This window comes from Passer domesticus, chromosome 14, assembly GCF_036417665.1.
Source record: "Passer domesticus isolate bPasDom1 chromosome 14, bPasDom1.hap1, whole genome shotgun sequence".
In the NCBI taxonomy this organism is placed as follows: Eukaryota; Metazoa; Chordata; class Aves; order Passeriformes; family Passeridae; genus Passer; species Passer domesticus.
Window position 1 is genome coordinate 18,297,243 of NC_087487.1, and position 18,682 is coordinate 18,315,924.

Consider the following 18,682-nt stretch of genomic DNA (forward strand, 5'->3'; position numbering starts at 1 on the left):
ACCAAACATAAATCCCAACAACATTACAAGGCTATACTGATTTTTTGTTTTTTAATCCAACATAAACTGGGCAACATTTGGCCTCCAAATTTCTGGTCATACCAACACCATACTTAAAGACTCAGGTCAAAGTTGAGGAAAGGACAAAAAACGGAAAGAAGGCTTCCTGCAAGTCTTCATTTCAGGAGATAAATTTAAGATTGAGAAAGCTTTTGACTAAGTACCTATTGTACTATTCCCATTCCAACCTGCCTATGTTTGGCCAGGAAGCATGAATGTTTCTGCAGCCAGTGTTATAAAAAGCATTTCAACCTACTATGACTTGCAAAACTAACAGCAACTCAGCTGCTAGGGAGCATGATGGAAATAAAAAAGGATGTTGAATATTTAAGTGACGCTGCAAATTTCTTGTTCTTGTATTAAAACCTCAAGGTTACCAAACCCCATCATCATTCAGCTTGGTCTAGGAATTGTCTTCCTCTCTGAAGAGTCACAAGACAGTTTTCCCCAGCTATCACACACTACAGCAGGAATTAACCTAGAAATTAGTAAACCCTCAATGCAAAATCCTGCAGATTAAAAACCGACAGCCTGGCTTCTGGCAGTGGTGGTGCCCACAATTCTTCTCCAAGAGCCACACAGAACAGCTGTATTAGTTACACCCTCACTCCCCTCAGGGACCAGTTGGCTTTACCACCTTCCCACTTTCCCTTTCAAGCACACATTTGAAACAGAAAGCAGGTTATTGACATTGTTTCTAATGCTTGACCTGCATCAGCTGCGTGCACCTGAGCCCTAGAGTGTGTGCCAGGCTATGTCAATATTTGTGCTTTTTCTAACTAATAATTAACTCTGGCTATATTAACTAGATAACTGCTAATATTGCCATTAAAACATATAGTAATTCCATTAAGCACCATACTGGGGTTATGTCATAGAGAATGAGCTGAAATACAGACCTGCAACCCTGCATCTACAAAAAATATGAATATCCAGAGGTATGAAAATCTCAAATATTGGGAAAATATTTTTAAATAAGCCCCTGTTTAAAGAAAATAGTCCTGGTGCTTTTTGTCTTACTGCTTGCAGAAGCATATCTTATATTTTGTGCTACTTTCTAAAAATTCACTTTTTAGAAGAGGCCATTGGGTAAATCCTGTTCCAAAGGGGCAGAACACACTCAAACTTGAGGAAAGTACTCATCCAGCTGGAACCCAACATTTCCAGAAGTAAAACATGCACATCACAGAAGCTCTTAAGGCTGCAGAGAAGCTTAATCTTTTTTGTTCTGTCTTTAAGGTTCCATGCAATTTTCCCCTTCCTCAAGCTAACCACAGAAACTGTAATGCTCTATTTTTGATAATTAAACTATTTCAATGCCAAGTCACGACAGCCCCTAAAAACCAGCTCCCTTTACCAGAGCTCCACTTTAAAGCTCACTTTAAATAAACTTACAGACTCCTCAATACTCTAAAAGCTAGATGAAGTTTCTCCAGCACTCTAAATATATGACTTTTTAAAACAAGATGAGAAAAGCAAGAGACTCTTACAAAGTAAGGCTTGCATGCTAGACACACAAACCAGAAATAATCCATTTACTCCCCCTCGACCTTTCTTGGCTAGACTAACTCAATTAGTATCCCTAAACCACCAGACACTTGCCAAGATAACATATTTGTGTTTAATCATTCAAAAAGTGAAATATTATGTACTGTAATGTAACACTTCTTACGGAAACCTCCAGTTGAGCAACAGTTCCAGAAAAAATTGTGAAATGAAGTAAAAAGCTGCCCAGAACACCATACTTCCACTCGGTTAATTCAAAAAAATTAAGTTTCAGAACTAGGCAGAAAGTCAAGACCTCATTTTCAGCAAAGCAGAAGCGGCACATTTTTAAACGCAGCCCGTTTGGAATAACTCCGGAATAGCAACCATCACTGGGAAGTTACTGAATACCATCATCCCCTGGCCAGCAACTTGTGCCACACGCAGACCTCATGACAGAGCGACGACAAAAATGCCAGGGCTAATTTCCACAGCGCGTTGCATCAACCCAGGTATAGGGTAACCCAGGCCGCCGAAGGGAAAGTCGGGACAGAAACACGCACCGTGGGGCTGAGCACCGCGGGCAATTCCGGCTGACGCAGCGGTGCTGCGCGGAGAGCCCGCACATGGCTCTGGGGACACGCACACACGCGCGGATCGGGGCACCGCACCGGCACACGGGGACACGCACACACGGGGATCCGGGGAACGTGGACATACACCCGCGAATCCGGGGACACGCACACACGGGGATCCGGGGAACGCGCACACACACGCGGATTCAGGGACACGCACACACCCCGGCCCGCCGGCGCGCAGCCCGCACAACATGGCAGGTCGGCGGCGAGGGCTCGGCCGGCCCCGCCGCGCGGGGAGCCCCTCGGGCCCGGCGGGAGCCTCGAGCCGGCGGGCACAAGGAGAAAGGAGAAAGTTTTCCCCCCTCCCACCGCGGCCCAGCGGAAAGTTACCGCCGCCCCCGCGCCGCCTCAGCCCCCGGCCCGCCAGCGCCGGCCTCCCCGCCCTCGCTGACAGCCCCGCGCCCCTTCCCCGCCGGCCCCGGAACGCGGCAGCGCCCGACCCGCGGCATCGCCTCGGAGAACCCCCCGGCCCGCGCCCCGCGGCGGTGACAGCCCCGCCGCGCTCACCTCAGGCGGGTGCCGCGCTCCCCGGGCCGAGGAGCGGGTGGTGAAAGGGTTCGGGGGGCAGCGCGCTCGGTGCCCGCGCCCTTATCTCATCCCAGCGGAGCCCGGCTCGCCCCCGCCGCCTCCCGCCGTGTGGGCGGCTCAGGCGGGATCCCCCCTCCCCTCCGCCGCCATCTTGGCTGTCACGGGGCGGGGGAGGCGGGCTGCGACCCGTGATCGCGGCGGGGCGGGCGCGGGACGGCGCCCGCCGGGTCCCGCGGCTCCTGACGGGGATGCGGCCGTGCCCTGCCGCCCTCCGGGCCCCTTCTGAGCGCTCCCCCTCGCACCGCGGCCCCGCCGCTCCCGCCTTCCCCCTCACGGAACGCGGCCCCGCCGCTCCCGCCTTCCCCCTCACGGAACGCGGCGCCGGCGGCTCCGAGCCATGACGGGTGGAGCGGGGCTCCCTAAGCGAAAGCGCCTAAAACACAGCGCGCAGATCACGGGCTCGACTGTGCCTGCCCCCCACCTCAGCCTTTTAACCCAGACAGCATCTTTAATTTAAACAGAAATTAATCTCCGGCCCAGATAGGCCGGGATTTGGCTCACCTGCGGCGTCCGTCGCCTGGACCCGGAGGAGGTGCCGGCTGTCTGGAAAACAAGGGATGAGAAAACCGAGGGATTTTCTGCAGGCTTGATGTAACCCGCAGCAGGCTGTTGCATCAAAGACTAGAAAAAGAACCCGAGACAAAAATAATCTTTTAAGAGCGTGCAGCTAAGATTAGTGCAGCGTGTCAAGATGTTGCTGAGCGCAACAGAACGAATCCTGCCTGTACCCACACAGAAATAAATACTACTTTTCTGGCACCTTGTCCACTGCAACCCTGAGTTTCCAAATTTTATACCAAAGTGCTGGTTAGGGATAGGTTCCAACCATACAATTCTGAGTTTGAATGCAGTCTTACCTCAGTTCTTGTTTGGCTTAAGGGTTTAGATGTGGCTTGTTATAAAAGACATAAAATTCATATGAAGTTCTGAATTTGTAAATACTGTGAATTTATCAAAACTGAACTGTAAATACTCAGATATGTTCAGTCCTACTCTCTTGGTTCACCTTATCCCTCTGAAAATTTGACCAAATAGAACACAAAAGCCAAAAAGTATAAAATTACATTGGTTTTCCCCACATGCTTTTATTAATTAAGTTGTTTATAGCAGAAATGCTGCTCCTGTTACCCCCCACGTAGGAAATGTGGTGGCTGACACAAGTCGGTGTCTACCTGGGCAGGAGCACCCATGTGCAAGCCTGCACATGCAGGCACAGCTCTGCGCTGCCAGGGTTGATAGTTGGGAGCTAAGTCTGTCTTGTTTTTTTCTCAACAGGCAGCAAACCCAGGAAGGAATGTGTCAGGGACTACGAGAACGTTGCCATTCCTTCTGTTTCTGTGTGAAATGCATTTCTAGCCACACCCAGAAAGAACTTGTCTCTCCAGACAGTACACACTGGGGTAAGTGAGAAACCAAGAACCCAGAATTTCACTGTTCACTACAGCAAGATGCTCTGTGTTCAGTAGTGTGTCCTTAAATTATTTGGTGTGCTGGTAGAGACTTTTCTAAATCATTTTCCGATATATTTTAATCCTGGAAATGCTTTTCAAATAAGTAGCAATACTGAACTCCATCTTCTGGCTAGTGTTAGTAATTTTTGATATGCAAACTGTTCTATGCTCTCTGCTCTTGCTCAGTTTTCAGGTAGGCATAAATTTTAGGCTTCAGAGTTAACATCCAAGATTAATGGGGCTGTTCCTACTTCTGAGAGTATTGTTACAGCTGCCTGTATACTGAGCAAAATCCCTGCACTGATGTATGAATAGCTCACTTTGCAGGGTTTAAGTTCATAACCATTAAAATATCCTGGACTATTTCTAATGGGAACTCATTTTGGAGAAACAGAATTCTTAAATATTCTCTGGCAGTTTTCACACTTTTCAGCTCTTTTATAAGTAAAACGTTGTGTATATGTCTTTTTTTTTGCTGTTAATTTGTTTGCCTCCCCCATCTCTGTCCTTCTAGGACTATCTACATTTAATTACACATTGTGTCAATGTCAACAAATTGCGGTCAGGGACGGGGATCTCTCTCTGCAAGGCCTGATACAAACACCAAAGCAGTTTCTGCCCCATACTGCTATCACATCTAACAGTGCTTATCTCTGTCCTGTCTTTCTTGTTCTTACATCTCCCCCTCCTTCCCACCCTGTTCCATCAAACCTCTGCTGCATTCTCTCCCTGACCTACCTGCTGCTCATGCTCTTGGCTGTGGCACACTTTCTTCCCCACCAGCACATTTAATTGCAATGTTCCATTTCATTATTAGCTTGTCACCACCTTTATCAAGTCACCTTTCCTAACAAATCTCACTGAGAAGCTTTCCTGTGTAGCTCGTCATCAATTTTCCACTTTAAGGCTCTTCTAAAGCCACGTGCAAAAGGGCCTATGAAAAATTGTGACTGTAGTTCTGTATTTATTTGTGAATAAAGAGCAGCATCAGTGAATAGTGCTACTGTACAGGCAGAGACAGATTTACTGTGTGCCCAGCTCCTGCCAGGCTCATTGCACAGAGATGTGTCTGTGTGTCAGTCAGACAAAGCCTTTCCCTTCCCAGGGATTTTCAGGATCTCTGAGCAAGCATCTCTACTTGCACATGAAGACCCAAGCCCAAGATCATTAAGTCACTGAAGTCTACTTATTAATTCCAGTTAGTGTTGGATCAGATTCTTGTTATGCATAGTAAGCTAATTACCCAAGTTAACAACTGCATGTAGTGCAGGTGGGCAGGCAGCAGGCACCCTTCATGTGGGATTCTGCTGCCTCTCAAGTGCAGGGTGGAGCCCTGGCAGCCAGATTTAGCCTCCCCCTTAGTGCAGCCAGAGAGACACGCAGGCTTTCTATGGACCAGCAACCACAGAACGATTTTTTTCCATGTTACAACCCCAAATTTCTAGCTTGTGGCACTGAAGTAATTTTCAAAGTCTGGTTTAGATTATTTTAAGTGCATTTTACACATGGGTAAACTCAAGCAAGGCAGAGGACAAGTGGCAGATGGTCAGTGACAGAGCCAGGAATAGAATGGAGAACTCTGCTGTCCCAGGACATGATTTTAAGAGACTTGTCCCAGGATTGTGGGTTTGATGATTTATAATTCATGGGGCTTCAGAAGTGCTTAAAAAAAAATGCAGCTATCACTATTCCCAGTTTTTCCTGGCAGAGACTGGCTTCCATAAGCAAAACAATTTTAGTTCAGTTTCTTAAGTGTGCAGTTTGGGACTTAATCTGTTCACTTTCTCGCCAGTTTTATGCCTTTTGAACTCACTTGGCTGTGCTGTGTGCACTGCTCATTTACCTCTAGAGGGGAAGGATGAACCTCCAAGAGAACCCAACAGAATACCTTTCAAACAGACCTATGTGTAACCTTGGTAAAAATAACTATGGAGATAATGATAATGGATAATTATAAACTCCATAACTGGCAAAACAAGACTCTGCATTTCAGAAGATGAATTGCCTTGCCCTGTCCAGTAACCCACTTTACAGTGCAGTAATGGATCTGCATCCGGAGGGGTTATGCAATGAAATGGAGCCTTTGGCAAGCTGGAATCACCCTGGAAATGAAGCCACATCTTCATGGGCTTTTTCCTACATGCATATTTGTAAATCTGGGACTTTTCCCTTTTGACATAAAGAGACCGTCCCAGCTTGGAATGATTAAATTCTAGGACAGATTATGAAATAATAAAGCATTTAAATATTATGGTGCAGCAGTACAACAGTGCAGTCACCCTTCCTTTTACTGATTCAAGTACAGTATCTCTGAAAAGCTTTATGCACTCCAGAGAAACTACTGACTATGCATTATAAAACAGGAAATAGAATATCATATACGTATATTAAAAATATATCTATTTTTCAGACCTTTCTCTAGGTAAAGCAATTACTGAAGCAGCTGAAAATATGGGGAAATTAAGCAAATACAGGCCCTGATCCAAAGGCCACTGAACTCAGCAGAAGCACTGGAGTCATGTGCCATGAATTACAATTCACAAATGCAAATAAAGAATGTTACTGTATATGTGTAAGGATAAAGTCTAATTGTCTAGTTGCAGTATCTAGGCATTCCATTTGGATAAAACGAGGAGGGTTTTCTTTCTCCAGCAGGTAGAGTTTCTCAGCAAGCATGTATTGCCAATATTTATGGGAGAGTTTGCGGTCCCAAAAGCATAGAAATACTGGGAAACAAAAAGGAAAGAAAATGTACCCAAGGAGGTACATCCAGCTGCTTCCAAGTCATTTCTATAAATAAAAATCTGATGTGAACTCATTATCATTTCCCTTTCCAGCACCGATTTGCTTCCTCAAGATTTCAGAGTGTGCATCTGAGGACTTAGGCTGCGCGTCGCAAAGTTTCCCTCGGCAACTGCTAAAATAATTCACAAGGCACTGCAGCATGGCAGCAGCTATCAGCTTTGGAAGGGTAAGAGAGGCAGGGGATGGCCTTTGGTGTTAGTCAGGGATAAACCAGTGAAGATGTGCTTGGCAGTGTTGCTGAGGGTTGGGGTGTCAAGCCAGCGATGCCATCCATACCTCTCCTCCTGTCGTTAGCAGACAATCAGCGTGTACAGCTGGAGCACATTTCTGGGCACTGGGAGCTCCCAGACAAATATTTGCAGTCCATTCTGTGAGCACGGGACAGCAGAAGGGTTGCTTGAGGACGGCCCAAATCCTAATGCATCTATCAAAGCCAGCTTGCTGTCTGTGCCAGCACTAACCTGGTTTAAGTATTGCTGTCATCAGTAATGCCAGATAACAAAAGCTGCTCTTTGTGGAGTAATATCAGGAAGGAAATTGTGCATGCAGATTCGCCAGCAAAAATAACAGTCTGGGGCTGTAAATGTACACACTGATACTGCTGGTTTGTTGCTATTTTCAGCAGCTCCTGTTCCCTCAGGGGTGAGAGGACTTAACTGCTATCCCTGCTGTTCATGCATCAGCCTTAAAGGTTCCATGTGGATGCCTGCTCTTTGGCCCATCTGGGGGTGATTTCTGCAAATAGCAGTTTTCCTCTGAATCAGTATTCAATTCATCACCAGAGCCACACCACATAATACTGTGGGGCCATAGAAAACCACTTTCCTTCACTAGAGATCTCTAGTGAAGAGTTCTTTATTATTTGTACTTTATATTCACCTTTGAATCGTGCCCAGGCCAAGCAATTGTATCCCATGTAGCTAAATCTTCCCCACAGTTTTGCCTGATGGGGATACTTCAGGCTCTAAACTCCTGCGTAGTCCCGCTGTTTAAAGTTTTTGTATTTTGTTCTAGAGATTGCTTATATCATGGTGGGTGAAGTATATCTATCACTTAACCACTTCTCAGGAGTACTATTAAGCTTAATTAATGTTTGTAGAACACTACTGAGATTCTCAAGAGAAGCAGCTATAGAAGTGCAAAGGATTATAATTAATTTAAGACTTAATTTTTCAGTAAACGGCTAACAACACTTAAGCTGAGATTTTCCAAGTAAAACTCATTTCTTTGATTTTTAGACAAAATCGTTCTGAATTCTGGTTTCCATTTACTACTACCCCTGTATGATGCATTTTGATTTTTATTATCCATCAATGTCCTTTGATATATCCAGGCACACAGAACACCTTCTTTTAGTTCAGGAAATATTGCCCAACATATGAAAGTCAAGTTAAAATAAAACGAACAAAGTAACTAAATCAATAAACTCAAAGACAATCCTCAGCACCATTTGCCTTTAGTATAATAAGTGTTTGAACCATAAAGCCTGTAATTAATATTATGGAATAATTTCCGTGTTTATTTATAAGGCATCTCATTTACATAAATAGTCATTATCTGGAAATAAAACCAGATCATTAAAATTCTGAAAATTGATTGAGATCAGTCAAGGTGTACCAAAGAGATTTGTTAAACTCCCTGCTTGAAACAGTTCTGAGACGAAATCTCTTCTCCCAAACAAGCTGCAACAGGACTCTGCTGTGGGAATGCAGGCAGTGCCTCATGCACATGACATCATCAAACAGAACAGTTATTTTGTACGGTGAGAAAACATTGGGTCACTCTTCCCACTAACTGTCATGGAGACTTTCCAAGGAACTGCATCTGACACATCTGCACTGAAAATCTGACCCAGATTGTAGCTGAAGCTCTCCTAACACAGATTTCTGCTTTTCTGAGGTTCTATAGCACTCAAAATACTTTTCAAAATATTCATTTCTTTCAAAATACTTTTAATGCTTACAGTATCTTCAATACTTTCAAAATTTCTCATCTAGTCAGAGAACACTTCATGTAGGAAAAAAGAGAAGAAATGGCACTCTTGTGTTTCTATTTGCAAGCTGGATTGACCACTCCTCAGTTATTAGCTAGAGAGTCACAGGTATTAAAATGAATGTCCTGCTTGTCACAAAGAATGCATCTCTGGTCCTGCTGTCAGTGCTTTTGCCTTTCAAGGTCCAGAGTGCTCTCTATTCGATTTTTTCTAGATAGAAATAAACTAAGCTTTTTTTTTTTGAAAAGTTCCAGCTACAGAACATATTTTTAAAATTTTAAAATTGCCCTGAAAAGTCAGACTTGAGTCTACCTTTTTCAGTGTGAGATATATATCTTTGAAGGGTAAGTGTAAGCCCAGAGTAAGGCAATACACCAGGACCTACCCTGTTTGGATTATTTCCTTGCTAATTCCTAGAGAATGGAAGTTGGCTCGAGTACTGAGTCATGAGGATTTCATCTCAATACAGATATTTTTAGTATCTGTTATTTTATCTTGGGTACTTTTAAAGTCTGTATCACTGCCCAACTCCTCTCCTAATTATCTGAAATTCTTTTCTTCTGTAACAGCTTTGGAATGTGCCCTTCTATTATTACAAATACTGGCTGCATCAGATTGGGTCCTAACTGCTCATCCATCGATTGGCTTAGGTAAGAGTGCCCTTGTTTAAAGCCTCAGAAACTGCTGAGGAACCAGCAAAACAGAGGAACAACATTAAATCTCATGGTGAGTCACTGTGAATGTAGGTCAGCCCAGGCTCTGCCCTTTGCTGAGCTCTCAGAGGGTTGGCTCCAGGTTACCTGAAAGAGCCCCAGCCCCAACAGACCCCCCACAAAAAAAAAAAAAGTTTGTGTTCCTCTGCTATACAGCTTTGCCACTTCCATGGGGAGTTTAGAGCAGATGAACACTTTCTTAGCAACTGAGCCACAACCAAGAGCTGAGAAAGGACAGGAGAGAAAACACAAACCAAGTCACCTTGCAAGTAAAATACACGACCTGTTTGTTTAACCCAATTTGTGCCAAATAACATTATAGATCCACTCAATCTCAGCCACTTGAGTCTCACAATCAATGTTCTAAGAGCAGAAGAGGAAGGGTGATGTATCTGCTCTGATTCATACCTGGAGGAGACCCTCTCCTGTAACAGTCAGGGGTTCTACATAATGAGGTAGGCAGAGAGAACTCTGAATTGATTATTAATTAAGCTGCTTGATCACCTCCTTGGAAAATGTATGACCAAATGTTGATGCATAGAAAGTAATTTACATAATCAAGTCTGAATTTGACATAATGCAGTACAAAACTACCTTAATAAATGGAAATTTTAAAAATCACACTCTGACTCTTGATACAAAAAAAAGAGTACTTCCCATGCAAATAATGAGATGGGAGGAAATGTCCTTGGCAAGTCAATTTGTTCCATGCTGCTGATGGTTCCTGTTAGTGACAAGGATTTTTTTTTCAAGAAGGAAACAATGGAAAACAAATGCAAAAGCATTTACCAGAAGGCCAGGCAATGGCAGCTTTTCCAAAATGTCAAGTGTGCAGAATAGAGTCAATTTAAAAGAGAATTAATTATTTAAACTGAATTAATGTGACTACAATGAAGCCCTGTTAAACCATCTCATCCATCCTGCTTCCAACTGTGCTACCCCTTACAGTCTAAGTCTAAATACTGTGACCTCAATTTTCAAGCACTTCAAACAAAAACTCTCTTACCCGGTCATAGCACCAATATATTGCTTTTTAAATATATTTACTGCATCTCTACCAGGAACTCACCCACAGAATTGTGCTCACCTTCTCCACACTCCTAACTCATACGAACTTGACCTCTGGTTCCCCTTTTTCCCTCTTCCTCTTTCATCTTCATACTTCTTGTGTTTTCCCAGATGCTTCAGGCAGCTTCTATCACTGCATTCTTCAGATCATCCTTTGCCTGCAAGTCTTTCCATACAGGCCTGGTGTCTTAATTTCAACACTTTTTTGTTTCATGCATTGTCTTGTCCTTGCATGCCTTTGGGGACAGGAAGGTGACTGAATTTTAGGTCTCTAGCTTTCATATGGAAGCTCATTTTCTCAAAGAATGTCCACACCTACTTCCCTGGGAACCTACTGTCCCAAAAGTCTTCAGTTCCCCCTGGACTATGGGCCATGGTGTTGCAGTACACTGAATATCACCCCTAGAAGGGGTACTCTGTGCCACTCTCTGCATTTTCCAGGTCAACACGAATTTGCAATGCAATCAACAATCTAAAGGTGCAATAATGGTTACCTAGTGCTCCTTTTCCTGAATAATGTTACATGAAATGTGGCAGACACCAACAGAGCCACTGTTCCTCTTTTGTATCCCACAGGAATATCTATAACCATGACTACCAGTGATAAGTCAAAACTGTCACTTTTGGTTTCCAGTTTCAATATAGGCAAAGGAACCATTCCAAATCCATCCTTTTCTGCTACCCTTTAAAGCAAAACATCTGGGCTAGAATTTACATAAAATAAATTCCTTTATTCTATTTCATGGAGGAAAAGAACTCTTATCTAATAACTAATGAACTTAATTGCCCTGGGTCTTGACTGTATTGGGAATGCATATTAATTTAAATGCATCAGTGTAAAAATCAGTCTCATTAAACTATCTCAAAGCCCTAGAATAGATGGAGCACTGCATTAACACTTGCATGTAGTCATTCATATTAAAGTTATAATTTACAGGAGCTCATAATGAATATAAACAGGAACTAAAACTGAGCTGAGGTGCAATAAAAAGGATTAGTGGCAGTGATATTTAAATTGACAGTTAAAAACTCTTCTGGAGCACTTTCAAGGCCTTGGAGAAATACAGTTGGTTGGATATACTATTCTTTATTTCATGGTGTACTAGAAACAATGTATAAAACATGAGCACACCGAGGCCAAATGAACATCTTCACTGCAGAAACGTATTTCTTAAGTTATTTTATAATTTAAAATGTCATCTTCGTGTCGTGCGAGGGGAACGACTGATGTACATACGGAAAATTGTGAGCGAGTTCTTAGAAACCATACTGTTTTCTTGATCATTCATAGCCAAACACATAAAGATCCTTCAGCGTATCACTACAGCACAGCTTGTACGAGATCTCCATAGCTACCCTTGGCACAACAAGCACAAAACCCAAGTGCCTTTGCAGGGCTGATAAGCAGACAGGAAGCAAGGGAACATCTGCTACAGCTTTAGATGGTTTTGCCTTCAGTAACCACTGAAGCCCTGCATTCCACGTCCTGCTCGCTTGGCCTTTGACACCACCAGCTGTTGGACAGGAGATGTAAAATGTTACACCTACAGAAAGGGAGGTGCATTATTTTCTAAAGGACCACTGGGATATTTAATGGCATTTTTTCTTTCCGTTCTCTGATGACTGGAAACGCTGGATAGCAGAATCTGCATATGGAGTTACTTCCTGAAAGTCAACCACTTCCTATTTAACAATTTTTTTTTATGTTCTGTTTTCCTTTCCAAACCTGCTTTGTTTTGTTTTGTTTTGTTCTGTTCTGTTTTAAACACCAAAAACAATTGCCCCATATACTGAATAGTAATTATATTCATCATAATCATTGTAAGGAAGCCATGTGCTTCCCTGGATCAGGGCTGGGGCTTCCAGCCCAGGCAATCTGTCTTCTTGGAGCATAACAGCATTTCTGTAGCATGGACAGCCAAGGAACAGAGTTACACAAAATAAATATCAAACAATTTAGTGCAAACCCTTTGTTTAAAGAAAGAGCTATTGAACATGTTTTATAAAGGAGCTTGGCCAAATAATGCAGATTCTCTGCTCGTGTGTGTGTGGAGAATCTGCTCCAGATAGTTCAGCAGTTCTCCACCACCATGGCATTTCCATTTGCATGGAAAACTACTAACAGAGAACAACTGACAGCAGCATATTTTTAGGATATTGAGGCCCATGCATCTTTATGTACTTCCTCTGAGATTGTAATTTTGTCTAGGAGATTGCAACAGTTGTGACGAAATCGGATTTAGCCATGTATGGTAGATCCTATGGCTCTGACACAATGAGAGGAAAAGGGGCTCAGAGTAACAACAAGAAAGAGGAAGACACTACTCCAGAATTATGTAAATGTAACTGAGAAGAGAATTTTTCCCAGAAATTCTGTATTCTGTGCTTTGTAGTTCTATACATTTTTTTAATATGTTCTATTCTTAAACTGCAGATGGATGTTGTTTTGCCAGAAAATAAATGAAACACAAAGCTGACTTCAAATATTTGGACCAGTCATGTTGCCACTCAAAATGCAGAAGCATCTGTCATATCACTGTCCTAGTGAGATCATAAAAGCAGAGAGAGAATGATCAAAGAAGAAAATACAGGACTCTTACTCCATTCCTAATACACGCTATTTCTCTTTTTAGGACCAGGAGCCTATGTGGCACAGAGATATTCCCACAGTCTACAAATACAATAGCTCAGTACCTGAGGTGACTATTTTGCCAGTATTTATTTAGTTAAATATTGGAATAGTCATAAAGACAGTGGATTTAACACTTGAGACTGACAAATTACTGACTCAGGTTATTATTGTATAATGGAATCATAGAACCCCAGAATGGTTTGGGTTGGAAGGGACCTTAAAGATCATCCAGAACCAACCCCCTGCCTTGGGCAGGGACATCTCCCATTATCCCAGGCTGCTCCATGTCCCAGTGCCCAACCTGGCCTTGGGCACTTCCAGGGATCCAGGGGCAGCCCCAGCTGCTCTGGGCACCCTGTGCCAGGGCCTCACCATCCTCACAGGGAGCAATTCCTTCCCAATATCCCATCCATCCCTGCCCTCTGGCAGTGGGAAGCCCTTCCCCCTTGTCCTCTCCCTCCAGGCCCTTGTACAAAGTCCTTTTCCAGCTCTCTTGGAGCCCCTTTAGACTCTGAAGGGTCTTTAAGGTCTCCCCAGAGCCTTCTCTTCTCCAAACTGAACATTCCCATCTCTCCCAGCCTGGCTCCAGAGCAGAGGGGCTCCAGCCTTTGCAGCATCTCCGTGGCCTCCTCTGGACTTGCTCCAGCAGCTCCAAATCCTTCTGCTGTTGTTCCCCAGGGCCGGAGGAAGCTCTGCAGGTGGGGTCTCACCTGAGTGGGGCAGAAGGCCAGAATCCCCTCTTGCCTGCAGACCTCACTGTGGGATGAACCCAGGATATGGAGCCTTTCTGGGCTGCTCTCTATGCTTTTTATGTTCTGCATTTCACAGGGAACGGAATTTTTTAAACTATATTAATATTACAATAATTAAATAGCTGTCTTGAACTGTGTGCACATTGCATTTAGCCAGCTTGAAAGCAAGCCAAAACTTGAAGCAATTTTTAAAAGAATTGTAGAATCAATACATCAATTCCCATTAATTTGGTGTCAGAGGAAACAAATGTGTACCTGTCTGAAACGTGTGCATTCCCTGCAGAGAAGTACTAAAATAGGCATCTTCTGTCTCCCTGCCTTCCCTGTGCCCTCCAAACATCAGAAACCAGGGTCAGAATGAGGGAAAACCAGACTGGCTGCAAAATACAGTGAAACCACTTTTATTAACCCAGTATTCAGGACAAATTATGCACCAACTGTGCCACATCAAAGCCATCCCAAGCTCTACCCCACCCGCTGCACTGAGTTCCTTGTTTCTCCCGTGATGCTCCAGTCCCTCCAAAATACATTTCCTTTGCAGGGCTGGGAATATCTGGGCTAGCTGAGGTGAAACTCCATTCAGTCTGCACAGCCATAAGCTGTCATTCTGCACAGCAGTGGGACAATATTAGTGATGAATCCCAACTGAGAGTGCATTTTTAACCAGCCAAAGTTCTGGATCAGTCCAAGCTCCCTAAAATATGCTGTGCTGCATGCAAGCATCTTGCACATCTTGCTCACTGCACAGCTGGCTGCTGAGCAAATTCTTGTCTCGGGAGGTATGCTCAAGCACATGAAACATATTTTTAGCATCCCATAGGTGTGAGTACTCCCAGAGCTGAGAGTGCAACCTGGCTGACAGCAGGTTTCCAGAGGAGGGAGTAGGAAAGAGGCAATGGATGATGAGATTACCCCCCACAGAAGGAGACTTCTGCTTGGAATATCAACACATCTTTTCAGTCTCTCATTGTGGCTGTTTGTGCTTTCATCAGATTTTCCATTTGCTCCTTCAGCTACGGGACCAGATGGCTGCCACACATTATGCTCTGAATCATGGCAAGGCTCGAGGTGTTTGTTGTGTGTCACAGCAAACACAGGTGCTGGAGCAGGTTAAACTCCCTCACCATGGTGCACCCTGCTCAGGGGTGGGACTGCAGCAGGTACCTACAGATACACTCTGGGCAAGATCTGAGCATCCTTTTCTTCTTGCAGGAGAATGACTGCCATACCTTGAGCACAGATAGCAGGGAGAGAGGCAGAGCAGTGACACATGGCAGAGGACAGATGCTCCACACTTCCCGTGATGCACAATGCCTGATGGCAAGGAGTCCTGATGGGCCAAGGACAGGAGGCTGTTGTTCCCCCTCTGATTTCCCCTTGCAGTTTGTGATTAAACTGGTGCTGACACCTTGCCCAGTGCCTGTTTGCAGAGCCAATAGCCCTGGGCAGGACTTCTGGCCATGAAGCACCTACTGGAAAAAGAGACAATCTCATTGTTTTAGAGCATCTCTGCCTCTGGCATTTGTTAAATAGAAAACAAAACTGATTTTCTCCTCACTTTGCATAGATCTGGGGTAGATCCAAGCTGTGGCAGCCCTGTGAAATGAGAGTGAACAGGAGGGGTGTTTGCAAATGCAATGGCCCCTATTTAGGAAGGGCAAGACTGGGAGGATTACACAGAATGTGATTTGTGCTTCAGTTACAAGGCCATAAAAATCACCCTGCAGTTCTCTCTCACTGAAATACTGCATTTCTGAGCATGAGAACCACTGGAATAATGTTCTTCAATATGTTTTTTCAATATCTAGGCGATATCTGGGGCTCAGTGTAAGTTACAAATCTGGAGACAGAGATGTCCTGGATAGCACAATTGATATGGTGAGTGTGCTGCAGGTCACACCACGGAGGAGCAGCCAACAGCTGGGGACTGTCCAGTGGCCACACTCCACCCCAAGTATTTTCTGAGATGAGAAAATTCCCCTTTGGCTGTTTTTCAGCTTGCTTTTCTTGCTGTGTATTTCCATGCCCCCCGTGTTGGAAGTGACAGGGCACCTTGTGTGCTGTGCTGGCCTTTGCTGACAGGCGCTGGCAATCAGGGAACACTCATCAGGGACAGGGACAGTGACCAGGAATGTCACAACCACAGCCTGTGCAGAGCAGCTCCCATGAAGGTTAACGCGTGTCGCCGCCACCTTTGAGGTCAGTGTTGGCCTCGCTTTAACAGTCCTATAAATAGATGCCCAAGGTTGACTGAAAAGAGGATTTGGCTCGGCTGGATCTCGTTTAGCATTCCCAGGAGAGGAAGGCAGATTCTTTTCCCTTTTTCTCTTCCAGCCTGTAACCTTGAGTTGGTCTCTGTGGGGAACATTAGTGGCATTTGCCAAAAGCACTGCTGCTGTGAGCCGGATGTCCTGCTGGGTCACACAAACCACACGTCTCCTCAACCTGCAAACCCAGACCTAATTCCACTAAAGCCTCAAACTAATTCCTCACTGGCAAAACTAGGGGAAAACCCAAACAAACCTTAAGCCTAATTGCTTGAAAACAGTAGGACACCTAGTGGATTTATAGGGAATATCTTTGGGATTATCAGCAGCATTTTGCCATTTTCTTGGCAAAACCAGCTGTGAATATATTTATAGAGGAATCACTGAAATATCAGGTTTTCTATTTAATAAATTAATCTTGCTATAGCTGTTACAGCCTCCAGTTTGCCTGAAGACATTATTGCAACCTATAGAAAACCCAAAGAACATTGTTCGAATGACTTGAAAAAAAATAATGATGGAAAACTGGATGGTTCCCAAGGTCTGGGAACAGGAGCAAGGATATTCTGCCAGATCAAAGCCATCCCAGTTGCTCCATCTGACAGCTCTCTAATGACCTTAATGAGCGAAGTTTTACTGCCTCAGCCTGGCTCCCAGCACGGCCGTGCAGCTCCACAACAACGTGGCCATGCTGAGCACAGCCAGCCGGCCCCGCCGCTTGTTTCTGCAGAGAATGACTTGGCCACAGAACCCAAAGAGCTTCTTCATTCCCCAGGGCTGATCTTTTGTATCCAAACCAGAAGATGATGGGCCACGTGATAACGCCTGCGCTGCTGTCGCTGCATTTGCCTGGTACCAACTCCAACATCAAGCAAATTTTGACCCTAGATAGGGAATAAACCCCTCTGGCAGGGTGTGTAAGAGGAAGAAGATTTTGAGTGATGAATCTATGAAATTATATCTTGGCCAGCAATTATCCTGGGGCTGCCAGGCTTATCTTGTTGGTGTCTCTGGAGGCAACAGACACAAAGAGATGAGTGATGAGTCCAAAATGGATTCAGGAAACTGATGACTTCATTTTGACAGTCATCACAAGGAACACCAAGTCATTGAGTCTTGCACTCAATTCCTGTTCCCAAAACACACTGAAAACTTTCCTTCCTTTCTGCTTAACATAATATTGTCCTAGTGAAAAAAGTCTGCAGAAGATGGTTAATTTTTCTGTTCCATTCCTACTCTTCCTGCAGTGCTGCAGGGATTCCTAAGAACAGAAAAAACAGAATGAGATTTGATTTTGGATAAAAAATCTGTTCAGATGCAGGTCTTTTTTTTTTTTTTTAATTCAAGGTTAAGAAAGGAAAGGCTAATTTAGATATTAATTTTTATTTGGTCTATGTCTTCTTATACCTTTTCTTCTTAGAGCTGTAGAAATCAGAAAGGATGTAGCACATGATAGAATGCAAATGAGTTATCAACAGAAAAATTCATATTAACTCCATGTATTTTCATTATTCCTACCTGTGGCATAGAATTACTTGAAAAATAGAATCTGTGTACATTGTAGACCATTTCAATTGGTCTAGGGTTTTAAAACAGATTTTTTTTTTTAATTTCAGTGCATGGATTTTATATTTGAATGGGTTTTTTTCTGACAGACATGTCAAACTGGGGATAGTGCGTGCTAAGAGTACGCTTTTCTCTAATTTAGCAGCTGGATTGGAAAGCTTGAATTATCTCTGCATAATTGCAATGATTAATGGATTGTTAGGAAATTGCAAAGTATTGATTGAATTTTCCCCTTAGGAAATATTTCTCCTCTGATAAAACACAGTTCTGGGGCTTTGCTTTTGTCCTTCCTACTTTCTGCCCTGGAGAAGCCAGGGGCTGCTTTTATCTGGGAAATGGGAATTTGGGTCAACAGCCCTTCAAGGACAATTTTGAATTATTGTGATTTCCAATTCCAAATCTTCTCTGAGCTTTGCAAAGAGATGGATTTGCAAAGTGTGAACAGGGATTTCAGAGCCAGAAAAGCTTTTTATTATTTTTTAATTTTTTTTTTCTGGAACCAGCAGCAAATACTGGCCATCCCTGTTTCACATTCTGCTGTTTCCATGTCAAATACCACCAGTGTGCTCTGCAAAGACACCTTGGCCTTGTTGTGGGAATGCCACAACCATCAAAGATGGTGGCAAGTTTTCCACTTTATTAGGCCAGGATTACTCTGGGGGAT

At 43.9% G+C, this 18,682-nt stretch overlaps 1 protein-coding gene and 1 long non-coding RNA gene across 10 annotated transcripts in view; one reads left to right on the forward strand and one right to left on the reverse strand.

The window, feature by feature from the left end:
* The window catches only part of DENND4A (DENN domain containing 4A), a 48,992-nt gene extending 45,601 nt beyond the window's left edge, over nt 1-3,391 (reverse strand). For 2 of the 7 annotated variants that reach the window (XM_064388913.1, XM_064388914.1), the window contains exon 1: nt 3,273-3,391. The gene's annotated coding sequence lies outside the window, so the exon portion shown is untranslated. Of the gene's footprint in view, nt 1-2,690; nt 2,855-3,272 lie in introns of those variants that run through there. The other 5 variants (XM_064388911.1, XM_064388912.1, XM_064388916.1 and 2 more) reach the window with 4 other exon arrangements.
* LOC135280722 (uncharacterized) lies at nt 962-18,292 on the forward strand. Of its 3 annotated transcripts, XR_010347577.1 has the most exons (5): nt 962-2,057; nt 4,047-4,171; nt 7,060-7,193; nt 9,590-13,500; nt 14,012-18,292. It is a non-coding gene; the product is annotated as an uncharacterized LOC135280722 (long non-coding RNA). The 3 variants fall into 3 exon arrangements; XR_010347576.1 differs by lacking the exon at nt 962-2,057 and having other exon boundaries at nt 3,499-4,171; XR_010347578.1 differs by lacking the exon at nt 962-2,057 and having other exon boundaries at nt 3,499-4,171; nt 15,398-18,292.
* Nucleotides 18,293-18,682: the final 390 nt, after the last annotated feature.